Here is a 10,881-nt window from a genome sequence, read left to right as displayed (position 1 = left end):
ACTAGGGAGATTCGAGAGAATCGTCTGGTTCATTCTTGTACTCTTTTGATGATTTGTAATTATTTATTTATATTTTCTATGTATAATTTATCCATGCTTGGCTAAATTCTTTAGAGATTCTTCATTCTTGGGTAAGAGTGTTTATGAACCTATGTGCCTGAGCTCTTAGTTTCTTTAATATATTATTATTTGTGTTTAATACTTGTGTTGCAATAGTGATTTGTATTGTTGTTGTTAGTAGTTAAACGACCGTAATTACTTGCTTCATAGCCATATTCATGTCTGAACGGGAGTTAGGCATAAATTAGGGTATAAACAATTGCACCTAATTGTTGCACCTTGGGAAATGGTAATTTATTAGGGAGATTTAATTCTTGATTATTGGCAGTTCGGGAGAGGTAGTAGTTAGGAATTTATAATGCTTGTTCTTGTTTTATTGGGTGATTATCGCACGGGAGTGGATATTCACCAATGTTAGTGATTACGGGAGTAGCTCTAACCGCTTTGCATCCTCACACTCGTATGAACCCAGGTTTAATATTACATTAGGTTAGACACTAGAGGATAAACACTTAAATCCCAGGAATCTTAGTCTTTCCCCATTGTTTTTGAAACCCCTGAATCATTTACTTTATTTATTTTATGCAACCTATCATTCAAGTCAATTGTTAGGATTAACTTTGAAGAATAAATTAGTAATTAGTGCTTGATACAACCACTTCCCTGTGGATCGATTACCCGATACTACGCATCAGGGGGAGAGACGCAACGTTTGCAAAACGGGTACGAGGAGACGCGCCCATTGAGATTGTAATCGGTGAAAATCGGGGAGGCGCAATTATTACGTCTCAATAACGGTACCGTGCACGGAACCAGTCAGGATAACCGGAATAGGTGACTTCATTGCTCGGTAGACTGACTGCGTACCCCTACCTGGATGCCTTGAAAAGATTGATATGCAGTTGGTCAGGACCCAAGTTCTACACTTGATGAATTTTCTACTTTTTTGAGTTGTCATCCAGCTAGACTTCAAGTGAGGGACTGGTGATAGACACATCCTAGTCGGGCACCCAGCCATGCACGATGTAGGCAGTTAGGTGGAGGCGCCCAAGACACTTAGCAATTTAGAGAGAATGGCCCATGTTGGTCTGACGATCGCGTGGCACTCAGGCGACTCACTAGTCGACTCGGTTGGGCGACCAAACTAGGCAGTCGGTGTGTCCCCCGACCGAGTGTGCACTCTAGAGGAAGTTAAAAGCAGATTTCAGCGAAGATTCTTTCCTTGTACGCCAAGCAAATTCATTTTCTCACATTAGGAAGATACTCAACAGTTTTAAAAGCTTTTCTAAGTTTATTTTAGTTAATTTCTCCTTTCTTGCCTTCTTCAAGAGCATATTCCTTCTATAAATACACATCAGGGTCACATTGTAAGGGATCCGATTTTCAATACACTTAACGTTATTGATGGATGATATATAGGCATGGGTCACATATATCGGCCCAAGAAAGCAACGAGATCAAGGAAGCCCAAAAATGATACACAACACAAATACTTATCATTCACAAGCAATATTCATCAATACAAAATACTTGTATTCTCTCAATATATTTTCCCTATATTTTTCCTATATTCTCGTTATTTTAGCTACCTGTCGTTGACTGCCCAAAAGTAAAAAGACAAACAGTTACTGTGCTCTTATATTTCTCTCATATATTCTCTATTAGACCGCCGTCCGGCTGCCCTAAGTTGTAAAAACAACTACTTTCTAAATTATTTTATAAAGGTGTGTGTATATATATATATATATATATATATATATATATATATATATATATATATATATATATTTTTTTTTTTTTTTTTTTTTTTTTTTTTTATGGTGTCAAGTGAACTTATATTACAAAGTTGTGCTTATAGACCGTCTATCTCTCATTCTCTAATGTTGAAAAACCTTCTTAACTGATTTAGTGTTGTTTCAAAGTATTCTGAATTTTTTTTTGAAAATATTCCTTCTAAATTCTTGTCTAAATGTTTTCTAAATTGTGGTCTATCCGAGTTTCAAAGCTTATTTGCAAAATATATACTATTTTCAAACTAAAAATATATTTATTTGGGCAAAATAATCCTTACTTAGTTGTCTTTTCCAAATCTTGTTGTTTTTCATGACTGGAGTTTGAGAAAAGCATGTGAGCACATTGTAGTCACGCTGGACCTTGTAGATGGTAATAAATTAGAATATTGGATTGAGTAAAAATATTTAGTTTGAGCCGTTAATTTAGATTTAATATTTAACCCCATTTTCACCCATAACCACTCCCTAGTCAATAAAACATAAATAAGCAAGCAAATGATGAGGTAATTAAGTTAGAGCATTTCGTGATGATCAGCATCTGTCGTCTTGGTCTGCACATTCTTGTAAGTATAATTCCTGGCCACAAAGATGTTAACGCAGAAATTCGCCGTCGTGATGGCTCCCAACAGCCAGTAAAAGTAGTCCAGCCTGCTACTGTTGAGGTCCTTCCCGAACCAGCTCCGCCCAGTCGTCTTCTCCGTCAGGCGGTCCACCACCGTGATGAGCAGGCTGTTGAGAAAATTCGCCGCTCCGTAGACGCTGTGATAGAACGCAATGACCAGGCTTCACGTCGAGTCCGGGACTTGGTCGTAGAAGTACTCTTGTAACCCCACCAGCATAAACCCGTCTCCAATTCCGATGATAAGAAAATGCTCATTGGATCCGAGGTTGTGTTTTCTCGGACAAAATTTTGTCTCTTCCGTTCCACCAAAGCCGCGACAGCCATGGTTGTGACGGAGAATATCTGTTGGGGAAAATTGCAACGTCAACGCGCGACCTGGAAGCCTTTTAAGAAGCACGGACACTATTGGTGTATGGTTTAAAGGAAATCTGTACCGTGTTATAATAACACTACCAATAGTGTCCGTGCTTCTTAAAAGGCTTCCAGATCGCGCGTTGACGTTGCAATTTTCCCCAACAGTTAAAAGCGTTATTTGCCCGGTAACGGTGCAGTTAGAACCCTGGCACGCTTTTGACAAGCTACATAGACCTACTACGGATAGCTTGCACTAGCAATCACGTAGGCGAACCTCACTATTGCTCAAACGAAAGGAGGAAGAAGGAGAATATATTAAATGACTCGAATTTAAGGTGTGTTTTGAAACGATGTTGGGAGCTGCTATTTATAGTAAGCAGCCTCTCCATCCCACCCACATAATGGACACAGGATTTTGTCCACATTTTAGCGCCTTTGGCGCTACTCCTTACATAGGAGCGCATTGTGCGCTACCATTGTAACACCCCGTGTTACGGCCTTTAATCCTGGATTAATTATTTAATTAATCCCGCTAATAATAGTTAAATATGATTAATTATGTTAGGTTCCCCTTTAGTTAATTAATAGGGTCCACCATGAACCATGGACCCTTGCCTAAATTAGAGGCTTAAGCCTATTAGGAATAAAGATAGTAAACCTTTTACTATTCAGATCCTAATTGGGAATCCTAGACCTAGTTATCTATTAGGAATAAAGGAAGTAGGCCTTTTACTATTCAGATTGTGATTAGGATCCGCTTTAATTAATATGGACCCTTATCCCTAAAGCAAGTCCCTAAGTCCTATAAGGAATAGAATTAGTAAACCCATACCATTCAGGCCCTAATTAGGAGTCTTAAATATATAAATAGGGAACTTAGGAGACACCCGGAACCCCCCACACGCCTAGACGCCCCATCACCCCAGGAGAGCTCCAAGAATTCCCTTAGGAGAAATCAAGAAAGCAAGAAAGCTTAAAGAAAGATCCTTCATAGCCAAGGAATTAATTAAGGCTAAGAGGTAACCCATGTCTCAACAAAACCTATTTTCATAGTTATGATTCCCCCTTAGGGTTTCCCCATATTATTGTGTATTAATGATTGGTGATGATTATTATTAATGATTGATATAATGATTCCATGAGGAATCTTGATAACCTTGATATTGAGAGATTCTTGATAATTATGATGTTCTTGATGATTAATTGGGATTTTGATGATTATGTGTTGTTCTTGATGATTATGATGTTCTTGATGATTAATTGACATCCTTGATGTTTGTGTGTTATTCTTACCGAATCTTGCAATTAGAAGATGAATCGTATTCTTGTTGATATAAAAGTGATTAGAACCCTAGGTTGTATCGTATGATCTTATTCTTGGATTATCGGGTGGGAATTCGCATGTTTGGGTGTTGATTATGTTTAGAAAAGCATGATAGGTTATGTGCCGTTCGTTTCTCGTATTTGATCCGTTAATTGTCTATGTGTTGTCGTAATTGCGTTGTAAAGTGTCTAAGCATGGTTTCGGGTTCCACAAAGGTTCCCGGGACGTTATTGTGTGAAAAGAGTTAGTGGGGGGTAGGTGGGGGGGTAGGGGACCCGCCACCTACCCATAGCCGTAAACCACCGCCTGGCAGCGGGTGGCCGGCGGGTGGCCCACCACCCACCGGCTACCCGCTGGAATTTGTCCCCCCTCGGGACCCCGGCTTCCCCGTTTGATGTTTCCCCGATCCCCGTGGTGTCCCAACGGACCCCGTTTGTCGTGCCTATGTCTAGTTTGATATTTCGGGTACCGTTCGTAGGGTTATGAGTCTCATGTATTGCATGCTAGTTGAATTGGTATCCCGTTGACCTAGGAGGAAGAAGTATGATCCCCTTAGGACTATTCTTAGTACGTGATGGATCACGCCTAAGGTTGTTATACGCTTTATTCCCCTTCCCAATGTGTAATGTGGGTTGCATGTGCTTGCTATGTGTTATGTGTGCGTGTTGCCCCAATTCGGTTGCGATCGGATTGGTTATCCTGAGCTGCGGTTCAGAAGCCGGCTACAGTCAGATGGGAATTCCTGGCTGCAGTCGGATGACGATATCCTGGGCTGCGGTCCAGAAGCTGGTTGTAGTCAGATGGGAATTCCTGACTGCAATCAGATGACATTTTCCTGAGCTGCGGTTCAGAGGCTGGCTGTAGTCAGATGGGAATTCCTGGCTACAGTCAGATGACACACTCTCTTGGGCTGCGGTCCACTGTTTGGTTGCGATCAAACATTATGATGAGCTGCGGTTCATCGGTCGGTTGCGATCGACCTCCCCGTGTTGCGATACGGGGCATGGTGCTGCGGGGCTGTGTCAAAGCTATATGCGCTGACCCTCATGTATGGGCATGCGATCGGTCCTGTGGCGCCAGCAATGTGCGTTATGTGTGTGATATGGGCGAGATTGTGATTATGTGTGCCTTGGGATGTGACTATGGAATTCGTATTGGGGATTGTTTATGATGGGTTGTGATTATTGTTTATGCCTTGCCTTATGACTGTTATAACTATTGCTTGTGTCTGACCTTATCTGTCGAGTCATTCCCGGTTTTAAAAGCTAGAGTTCGTAGGATATATCTTCATGCTCACAATGGTTTTCGTATATCTATATATATATCTCTATATGTATTGTATTTCAACGTGTTGGAGTGGGTTACCAGCATCTCTCGCTGAACAGATATATTTGGCTTTCAGGCACAGAGGATTAGAGCACTGGAGCGCGCTAGAACTGGAGCGTAGAAGTAGTATAGTTTCCCTTTTCGGCCTGCGTGCCATGTTATGCATTTATATTTCGGAGGATAGTAGTTAGACAGCCTGTGCACCTGGGTTCTCTAGCCCAGGTGTGGCATAGCACCCCGTACACTTATGTTACGCTTTGGGATTTAATGAGATGTTACCTTTATTATTAAGTTTTAAATGTCTTGAAAATCAGGGGTGTTACAACCATGTAATGAAATGGGTTTCCCATTTCATAATCCAATGACAAAGTCAAAGGGGTGAGGTGGATATGGAAGCGTTCATCTTTTGATTTTCCCAACAATATCATCTCGATCCCGATTCTCTGGAGGATGGTGAGCCCCCGCTCGTTTCCTGTCGCTTTTCTCAGAACGGGTATGGCTCCCAGCGCGTAGATCGACGCCGGCGGGATCTCAAAGCCATTGATGATCTTTCGGTCCAATATCGCACCTTGCTTGATGAAGAATGTGGTGGCTTGAGCTATGCACGTACCAAACGATAGAGTGGTTAACCAAATGGGAACCATGTTGATCACTAGCTTCATCTCCTCCACTTTTGTCACGGTTGCTAGCCTCCATACCAGTTTCATCTTCCACGATTGCAGCTTTGTCAAGAAACCTGAAAATCCAAACACAAAAATAATGCCCTGTTTCAGTGAGGATTTGAATCCCATTGGAACCTGGGTCAATTGAAGCATGTACTCCATCTCAACTAAAAGTTTATGGGTCAATTGAAGCATGTACTCCATCTCAACTAAAAGTCTAAGATAATTGGGTTGTACATTAATGGGTATATGCTCAACAGGGTCAACCTTAACAAATCAGAGGTCGTGCAAAGAGTTACTTGAGTTTTGTGGTGTGACAGAGAAGCCTCCCGCAGGCATATTCTGATTTGGGGACTTCATATAAGTGGGCAGGATTAGAAGGGCAATGAAAATTCCTCTTTCTAATTGCAGCTACAAGCACCTGTAACAATGGCGTCAAGGGGCTCCCAGCAGCCTTCCTAAAACGGTAAACCGGCCTGCCAACACAGAAGATCACTATACTAAAACCCATTACAGCACTGAGAATTAAGTCTGCTAAACCCCAGCTAACATGATCTTGCACGTAAACTATCAACGTCACACCAAGCAATAATCCCGAGCACAGCCCAAAGTTCCACCAATTGAAGAAAGACATTTTATTCTTTCTCTCTTCTGTGTGATCATCATCAAACTGATCAGCTCCAAAGCTCTCCAGTGATGGCTTGTGCCCTCCTGTCCCAACTGATATCAAGAAAATCGCCATGAAGAATATAGTTTCGTGCACCTTTCCTCGTCCACCACAAACATCACCTTCACATGGCTTTAAGCTTGGGATTACCCTTGACATTGTCAAAAGAAGCAAGCCCTGTCTCCACACCAAACCAACAATTTAAATGTGTTTTGTTTAAGAATGTATTTTTTACTTTCTTGTAGTCCTTTGCCAGCTAGGGTTAGAAGAAGACGGGGTTTAAAAGATGTTGAGATTACCAAGAGGTAGACAATGGAGGAAGCAAGAACAGTAGAGAATCGGGTTAATCATGCATCTGCTAAGAACCCTCCTAACAGAGGCATCAGAGTGGTGACACCACTCCAATAATTCACATTTTTGGCTGCTGTTTTCAGATCTTGATGGATAATCTTGGTCAGGTATATGATCAAACTTGATGCTATCCCGTAATAACTCAAACGCTCCGCGAATTCAATCACTGCAGCAAATTAAGCATTCAGTTAGTTCCCATATCATTCCATTTGAATGAATAGAAATCAAGAACAAAGTAGCAGCATTAAAGTGTTGTTGTTTTGGCGTGAAACTAAAAAAGCTCAAAACTTTTGGATATGAAATTTGTTAGTCCTTACAAATGATGAAAAGAGAGGCCTTCCAGACACAGGTAGAGGCGCGAAGAGGAACCCTGCCTTTATGATCAAGGGAAGAATCACAAACCCATTTTTGGTTATCAATTTCGCCTACTTCTTCTCCCGTCTGCCCGAGCTTCATTACAGCTCCAACCACCACCAGAAAACCATTTACTACACACAGCTTTACCCTTAGTCCTTAGTATGAAACCAATCTATGATTTTAATCTCTTCCGAATTTTGGCAAAAAAAAAACAACCAAACAACACCAGCTAAGAATTATTGCAGTTACTCCATGAATAGCAACATAGTATTCAACTTAAAGAATTGGATTGTTGAATACGAATGCAAAGGAACAAAAAGCAATGCAAAATAAAGAAAAAGAAAGGCACCAGAAACTTGCTGCTGCCGAAGTGCAATTAACGCCCAGGAACTAAACTTCCACCAAGAACAAAGTGATGCTGATGCCAAATTATTAATTTGCTTCCATCGCCTAACCGAACCACCAACAAACACAAACCCAGGATTGCCTCAGACCGAAACTAAGGGTCCGTTTGGAAAGCAGGAAAATGACTTCTGAAAAATGTTTTTTGGAAAATGAGTCATTTTTCGGAAAACATTTTCCTTTCCAGTGTTTGGTTGCATTCTGGAAAACTGTTTTTGTGTGTTTGGTTCATTTTCTGAAAAATGAGTAGAATTGTATAATTAAACATTTTAATTATTTTATTTCGAATATTACAACATGTATAATAATATAATAATAATTTTAAATATAATAAAAAAACTAATAATATATCAAAAATATTATGGTGGTGGTGGTGGTGTAGTGGTAGTTGTGTTATTTGTTATATAATAATAATAATAGTAATAATAATAATAATAATAATAATAATAACAATAATAATAATAATAACAACTGGTGGTGGTATGACGGCAGTGGCAGTGGTGGTGTGGTGGCGGCGACGGTGGTTGCGGTGGTATGGTGGTGGTGGCGACTGCGATGGTATGGTCGTGGTGGTGGTGGTGGCGGCGGCAGTGTGATGGTGGTATGGTGGTGGTGGCGGTGGTATGGTGGTGGTGGTGGCGGCGATGGTATGGTGGTGGTGGCGGCGGCGGTGGTGGTAGTGTTGGTGTGATGGTGGTGGTGGTGGTGGTGGCGGCGACAGTGGTTGCGATAGTGGTGGTGGTGGCGGCGGCGGTGGTGGTAGTGGTGGTGACGGTGGTGGTATGGTGGTGGTGGTGGCGGCGACAATGGTTGCGGTGGTATGATGGTGGTGGTGGTGGTGGTATGGTGTTGATGGTGTTGGTAATGGTAGTGGTTGCGGTGGTATGGTGTTGATGATGTTGGTGGTGGTGTGATGTTGGTGTAAAAGTTGGAAAATGACTTCCCCTCAAAAAAAGGAGAAGTCATTTTCCTCCAAAATGAGCCTATTTTCCAAAGTCAACGGAAAATGATTTCCATTGACTTGATTTTCCAGACACATCCAAACAATGGAAACTTGGAAAATGATTTCCAGAACTCATTTTCCAGGTTTCCAAACACACCCTAATATTTTATTTATTTAACTTAGTGTTGAAAATCTTCAGGCACTCATTCGTCCTCTCAGTACAAGGCTACGACACTATTTATACTCCTCTCAATCAGAATTCTTCTCAACAACCAAAAGCTTCAGCAACGTAATTTCGATTTTCCCTTCGAAAAACTTGTTAAGTTCAACGGCAAATTATTATGTGGACCATGGTCTACACAAACAAAAAATACATTTTTAATATACTAAATATATATTATTTGTGTACTAAATGTAAATTATATAATATAATATACACTTTGTACACAAATAATGTACATCCCCTGATTACAATGTATATTTTTAATATACTAAAAATACATTATTTTTGTACTGAATATACATTATTTTACAGTATACAAAATATAGTCTACACAGGGAATAAGGGTCAAATAGGTCCTTTAAAAAAAAGGTCAAATAGGCCATCGAACCGCACACAATAATGCAATTAGGCCACTAAACTCTAAAAAGCTACAATTGAGTCCCTAAACTAATTCATTTCAAGCAATTTGTCCAATTTGCAAGTTTTCCCCCTTTCTATAATAGTCACCCAATTTAAAATAATTTATTTTTTAAAAAAATAATTAAAATAAACTTAAAAAAAAAAAAAAAAAAAAAACCTCGTCTCCGGCCATGGAGAGGAAGGTCCCTTCGTTTCCGACGAAGACGAGTTTTTTTTTTTTTTTTTTTTTTTTTTTTTTTTTTTTTTAATAATAATTTTAGGGTGTGTTTGGTTGGTGGGTTTTGCCCATAGGAATGGGTATGAAAGTGATTGTTGTTGTTTGGTTGATAGGTTTTTAGAACACTACTATGGGTTTCGAATACCCCAACAATTGAAAAACCCATACCCAAATACAATAAGGGTTTCATTCCCTTATTCATTCTCAAGCACTACTATTAGTAACCATTCCCATTCCACCTTACTACCAAACATGTTAAATATTTTCACCAAAACTCATTACCATTACCAAGTATTTGATACCCATACCGATTCCGATTCCTATGTGTGAACCAAACACACCCTTAGTTTATTTTAATTAATTTTTCAAAATTATTTTAAAAAATATTTTAAATCGGATGACCTGTTAGAAAGGGAGAAAACCTGTAAATTGGATAAATTGCTTTAAATAGGTTAATTTAGGGACTCAATTGTAGTTTTTTTTGAGTTCAGGGGCCTAATTTATTATTGTGTGCGATTCGGTGACCTATTTGACTCTTATTCCTCTACACAATAATGATTGAATTGTACTTAGGTGGGCTAAATGGGCTAACGTTTGTAGAGAAACTCCCAATTTCTATGACATTGAAAGGGCTCTTGAAAAGCCCAATTTATTAAATGGGCAACTTTATATGTGCTTAACCCAAATTGAAATGATGGACCGAAGCCCATGAGCATTGAAGGGCAAGAAAGTCATTTCACAAGAAAGATGCACAGAATGCCAAAAATCGTAGCTTATAACCCTAGCGTCTTCACTCTCTGCTTCTCTTTACAAAGTGCACGTTAAACCTAGCATCGCCGCCTGCAATTCGATCTCTGCAACAATGCCGCCGAAGTTCGATCCAACTCAGGTTGTCGAGGTTTGGAACCAGAAGGTCCCACGAACCAAGCCAACACAAGCAGAGTACATGGGAAAAATCATGGACTGAAGGCAGAAAAGTCCACGCATTTCGCCTACATGCGTGGGACGATGCGTGGAGTGGAAACAGAAAAGTCCACGCATCCGGCTCACACATGTGGGGTGGTGCGTGGATCGTGCACTAAAGCCCTACGCAGAATTCTTATACTTATGCTTCCCTTCTCCACCACTTCATCCCTACCCACGAAAAGGTACTCCATTCT

The 10,881-nt window shown here is 40.3% G+C and overlaps 1 pseudogene; it reads right to left on the bottom strand.

The window, feature by feature from the left end:
* Positions 1-2,365: 2,365 nt before the first annotated feature.
* Positions 2,366-7,615, bottom strand: LOC109174234 (annotated as a pseudogene).
* Positions 7,616-10,881: the final 3,266 nt, after the last annotated feature.

This window comes from Ipomoea nil, unplaced genomic scaffold (genome assembly GCF_001879475.1).
Source record: "Ipomoea nil cultivar Tokyo-kokei standard unplaced genomic scaffold, Asagao_1.1 scaffold0146, whole genome shotgun sequence".
Classification (NCBI taxonomy): domain Eukaryota; kingdom Viridiplantae; phylum Streptophyta; class Magnoliopsida; order Solanales; family Convolvulaceae; genus Ipomoea; species Ipomoea nil.
This window is presented reverse-complemented; position numbering and strand designations above follow the sequence as displayed.